The sequence below is a fragment of the Athene noctua genome, chromosome 1, assembly GCF_965140245.1.
Source record: "Athene noctua chromosome 1, bAthNoc1.hap1.1, whole genome shotgun sequence".
Lineage (NCBI taxonomy): Eukaryota > Metazoa > Chordata > Aves > Strigiformes > Strigidae > Athene > Athene noctua.
The window spans coordinates 73,627,122-73,633,249 of record NC_134037.1 but is presented as its reverse complement, the minus strand read 5'-3'; positions in this window follow the sequence as shown (position 1 = coordinate 73,633,249).

Below are 6,128 nucleotides of genomic sequence, written 5' to 3'. Positions count from 1 at the left end.
TCCGCCGCGGAGCTCCCCGGCCACGCCCCCGCACCGGCCACGCCCCCGCACCGACCACGCCCTCGCCCCGGCCACGCCCCCTACCCGGCCACTCCCTCGCCCCGGCCACGCCCTCGCCCCGGCCACGCCCTCGCCCCGGCCACGCCCCGGCGGCGGCGGGAAGCGGGTTTCTTTGCAAACGTGCTTTAAGCGGGTCCCGTCGGCACACGCGTCAGGGAAACGTCCGCGCGTGTCATCTGCCACTTGCGGGAGCTGCCGGGCTACTTGAAGGGACCCCGGGCAGCGAGGCGACACCTGCGAGTAGTTGGGGTAGGTGGTCACTGAAAGCACTGGTGGTTGTGTCAACAGAGGGAAACAACCAAATGAAAAATGAAATTGTGGCGGGCTCCATCCCAGGTGCAGCATTTCTGCTCAGAAATGGGAAAAAATAAAAAAAAACAAAACAAAACACTAGTCGAAAATGTAACGAGCAAAGCTGTGACTTCTTCAGTTTTAGCAAAAAATCCCAGATGGGATCTTAACCACACAAGATGGTGGTAAAGAGCTGCTCGTGTAAGCGTTTGAAGTGAAGGCTAAATGAGATTTGAGAGAAATGCTTCAAATTAAAAACTCATCAGGTTTACATCCATCATAACTTTTGTTTTAATTTTATCACAAAGTTAAGGCTTTGCTGATTCGGTGACACGCATTAGTAACAGTAACACCTCCCCCAAAGCAGCAATCTTCAAAACCGCTACCTTTTTCTGTTGTTGTTATTAGATGAATGGAGCTTCAAAGCACTTGAATGGCACATTGAGAACTACCCACTAACAGTAAGAAACATGAACATGCCAGTAAACATGTAGAAATCGTGATAGGCTTTGCACTGCATCCAGAGGGGTGATGTGTGTATTTTTTCTTTACTAATGAGAGGTCAAGCAGTAACTCTGTGTTTCCATGTTGGTTTGTTTCGTTCTTGCAAGCATCTTTAAGAATAGACTCGTAAATTTCTTGAGTTACTGGAGAAGTCTTAATAGCTCCCTCAAAAAACTATCATTATGGCAGGATGTTTTAAATATCCTTCATATTTTTTGTGTTGGTTTAGGCCATGTTCCCAGCATAACTCAGAGTTGCTTCTGGTTTAATATTCTGCCATCTTGGGTCCTTAGGTGTTGCCCAGGAAATGCACATGCAGATTATGGTTCTGATTATGATTTTTACTTCTCCTCCCTCAAATCATGGGACTGTACTTCAGTGATTCTTTGAAGCAGATTGGCCCCTCAGCAGCTTTTGAAGACTGCTTTTCTCTGGCTATGTGCTCTATGGGTTCTCTAAATTTCTAGAAATTATATTTCTGAGACTTTCAATTTGCTATCAAATTTAGTTGAAACTGGTCAGTGCATTCAAAGGTTATAGGAAGATGGAGCAGCTAGACAGTAAGATGATACAATCTTAATTTGCTTTGAAAATCAGGCTAAAATGCTGTAATTTTATTTTTTAGAAAAATTTTGGCGAGGTGATCGATCAACTTGTAACAGAGGCACTGATTAGGAAGCACTGATTTGTCAGTGATGACACTGGTTTGCTACTGCTCTGCCATTGTACCCTGTGATACTACTTGTGCCACCAGAATGTAAACCATAAATAAAGCTCACACCATCACTGTAATGACTGAAGTTGGCAGAGGGAGCAAATGCACCAGGTCATAACTTTCTTGTAGTCACCAAAGTTTTGGGGCTCCTCCGCTTGAGCATAAGCTCCCAGTTCTGGATCAGCACACAGCCAGCGTTGATTAGCGGCAGCCCAGGAGCCCATTTACATGGCATAGAGGGTTGCTCACTCCACCACCCTTGGTGTATCCAGTTCTACTGGAAGGGTGGCCCCTGGTTGTCAGCAATGGTGACAGCACCGCTGGAGAGGCAGCTTGTTCTTGCAGAAAAACACCAAGAGAAATATTGATTTCTGTTGCTTTGTAATGGAGAAGCTGTGGTTGGAAAGTGTCCCCAAGGAGAGCAGACTCTTCTTCAAGCAGGTGGGCATTTAAAGGGTAAAGAAGGGTATGGCTAAAGAGCAGTAACTGTACTGTTGGTTTGCTTCAGTGGCACTTTTGCCTGTTTGATGGTTAGTAGATGTCAAAGTGTTTTCCTGATTTGGGATACGGATGACATGCTTATGTTTGTGCTTGCAAGTGTCAAGGCCACCCTCAGATTAGTCTCTTGAGCAAGAACGTGTAGGTGCAGCAGATTTTTTCTCGTACTGACGCTGGAGCAGAACTTGTTTTGTTGCCTAATTTTCTTGGCTCAGAATGTGTATCTCATTTTACTTTGGCCTTGTGAGAAAGACACTCGTAGTCATGCTGAGCTTTTTTCAGAAGGTGGCAGCAGCTTATTACTTACATAAAATAGATTAGTGCTAGATGATAATGTCTGCCTAACTTAATTTCACGTTTCTTTACTGGTTTGTTGTTGTGAGTGCCTTAGATTTTCTTTAGGTTGTGGAGTTGCAAATTTAAATTAATATTTAGTTTATAATAATACTGCATATATTTTATTCCTGCCTGTCATCGAAGTGTAAATTTGGGATGGTTTGATTTTCAAGCAGAGGGCATTAGAGATTCATAAAGATATTTGTCAGGTTTTAGGGTTTTTTCCCTTTTCAAAGGATACACACATGTACCACAGTTTATTGTCCAAAACACACACTTTATAAGACATGGGACAGTGAAAGACACTGCTATCTTTCTTTTCTAAAAGTAGTGATTAGACAACATGTATATTCTTTGCATCTAAACAATACCTGGAAGAGTGATACAGGGATTCAGAAGTAATGAATATTCATGTTTCCAACCATCTGTTGATTAGTTTCAACCTCTATTCATACTGAAAATTCATAAATCACTGAAACTATGGGAGTAAGACATGAGTGCATCTGCCTTTCTCTTTCTTTAGATATTTTTTTTTTCCAAAGTAAGAGAATAATGGGGATAAAAAAAGAAGAGACTGAAAGGTGATGGAGGAGGATGGAAAGAAATGGAGAAGATAGAAAGGGAGCAGAAAGAAAAGGAGAAGTTCTATGCAGGCTTCCCCATCTGAAGTGCTTTCCTATGGACATGTGTCTTCTTTTTTGCTGGTATATATGCTCAGAAAAAGAAATATGTCTTCCTTTTCATTTGATGTCTTCCAGATGCTCTGCAAACAATAAATACATAATGCAAATGTTATCTGCAGAAAATGTGTCATCAGCATGATGCTGTCATTAAACACATTTTCTCTGCTCCAGCTTGCTTGTGAGAATCTGTCGAGTAAACACCTATGATAGATACAAATCAGCTTGGATGCTGGAGTGGACCATTGATTGACAGCTGAGTTTGAGCAGTTTGCCCACGAATGAACTGAAGTGATAACCTTTTCAGCTTGAAGATTCAGGTTTCTGACCGTGAGAGCTGAGGTGTTCAGCAGAAATTACAGAGGGTAGGGTGGTAAATGTTAGCAGTGGGAGCGGAGGAATTACAGGTATATAACTCAGCTTTTGTGGTTTGTCATTTTTTAATATTTCCCATCCCTCCCAACAAAATTGTGTAATGCTATGGTACCGGCGTTATAAAAACAGCAGGAGAAATCATTTTTCAGACTCCTAAGTGAAAAATGTAATGCAATCATGAAAATGTTTCATATCGTATCGATTATATGTACATCCCACAGTGATGCAAGTTAAAAAGGTATGACCAGTTACAGCTTAAGGTGGTTTTAGCCTTAGTATGGTAAATTCCTTGCCCTCTTTAAGAAGAGAAAAATAGCCAAATCCAGTCTTGGCAATGTATGTGAGTGTGTATAATTGTCTTTCGACTTGTCTTTCTGCTGATATATTAAATAGCAGTGTACAGAAAGTGAGAGCCCTACTAGTTGGTAAAGTGGAACATTATTAACACCCCCCCTCCCTTTCTATATGCCTGACTGTAATTGTGCGTAACACAAAACAAGTATTTTACTAAAACAGGGAAGGAGACGGAGAATGAAAAAAAAAAAACCATGAGATTTATTTTTAGAGACCCTTTTCCACTAGCAGCAGTGGTAAGGATCAGGATAAGAAAGAGACATCAGGTGATTACTTTAACATGACGTTCATACGCGCTGTGATTGCTTCTCTGCCCAGATACTGCATAACTGACTTGCACAGCATTAGCCAGGCACCACGTGGTATGAGCACAGATACTCTGATAGAAAAAGCACTGAGGCTGTGGTACTGTGATAAACCTTTTTTGAAAAAAACCCTCCTTGTAAAGAATGAGGATGGGTAGGAATGAGAAGGGTGGAGACATTTCTTTAAAGGGAATATATTAATTGCATTTATTACCTGGTGTAAGGTGAAATTCACTGTGAGAGAAGAGGTCACATAATGATCATGTTCATTGCTGCTAAGGTATAGGCACTACTAGGGTGAACTGACTCTCATCAAAATTAAAATCATGCATGGATGTGAGCAGGGAAAAAAAGGGTAAAGCTAGGCAGAGAAATCCTAATACTGCTCACAGAATAGTACCACTAAGAAATAGTACCACATTTCTTAGCTGGATCTTGGAAAAACACAGCATTTCTTTTCAGCTTGGAATCCACCAAATGCTCCTTCAGCATCCTTCTGGACAGTGCAAGAGGACTGGCAGCTGCTTCTTTGGGCATGAAGACTGTAAAACTGCAGTCTGAGAGGTGAAGGACAGTTGTGGTTTTATTTTTTTAAAAATCATTCAAATACTTCTCTGGGAAAGGCGATATGAGAGCAGTAGATTTGTAACTGGCATTTCAGCTAGTTCTGTAGTTACCACTAATTTCCAAACAGTAAAACCCTAATCCAACATTCAGAGCCCAGGTTAAGCTAGGAGTGGAAAGTCTTTTCGCTTGTAAACAGCACCATTAGGAGTGCAGTGGTTGAGAGAATGACGATGGTCAATACTGTGCATTTTTTTACAGTCAGCGTATTTTAACCTTTGAAGACACTGACTCTGCCTATATTTGTACTGGAGCAGAACAACTTGTGCTTCAAGGTGTTAGGTAAGCAAAGATTTGTATAACCTGTGTCCACCAGTCAATGAAAAAATTTCCTACTGAATGCTGAAAATGCAGAAAACTATTTCATGTAGTGGCTGAAAGTATATAACTGACAGCCTAAATCCTTTATACTTGTATTTTTTTTAAATGCACAAAGCTTTGATATTATGCATAAAACTACAAAGGATCGCTTCCCAGATGGAAGATATCTAGGTGAAAAATTGACTCATTGCTATTTCAGCCATGTGTTTTTCTGTGGTATGGTATGTTGATAAAAATCAATTGAGTAATAAGCTCATGAATAGTGAGTCAGTAGAAGCTGGTGGCAGCCTTGATGTTGATCAATAATGTCAAGATTTTGTAACAGGTTACAAAATAATAGAGGGCTCTGCAGATGCCGCTGAATTAGCAAATCAATTGGATGTGACCACCAACACTCCTTTTTCTGCTAGTGACTCCTGATTTTTTCATACAACGGGCAAAAAGAAGCCAATTAGTTGATAATTTGCAGCAGTTTTATATAGAATTCTTCCTTTATACAGTCTGATTTTAGCATGCTGCTCTAAAATGAATGATTTTGAACTTTTCAGCACTTCTTTCTTTTTGGCAGTTTCAAAACTCTTCAGAAAATACAGGGCTTCAGGAATGTTTGTGAGGGCGGTAGACTCTGCATCTTTATTGATTCCACAGGAAAACAGAAATGTAATTATGATAATGTTTAACTTAATGGCAATAGTAGAAATCATGAGCTGGCTGGCCAGCTTGATCTGCAGTGGAAGACATCAGCTGCCTTCACTCTTTTTTTAAGGCTTCCTTTTAACCTCCATTACAAAATACAAAACTCACTTTAAACACGAATCTACTTCCATTTTATTGCTAGATGCTTCTGTTCTCTGTTTTTTTCCTGGGAATATTAAGCAGTAGAAATGAGTCTAGCAACCATTATTGATAATTTTAACCCACTGTGTTACAGATAATATCTCTCCCGATTTATTTTTCTAAAGCGATTTCTTGGATAAAGCTTTGTCTCTTAATGCTGAGAATGCATTGACTAGTTTAATAAATCATCTAGAATGATGAAAATGTACGGTTCAGTTCAGCAACCTG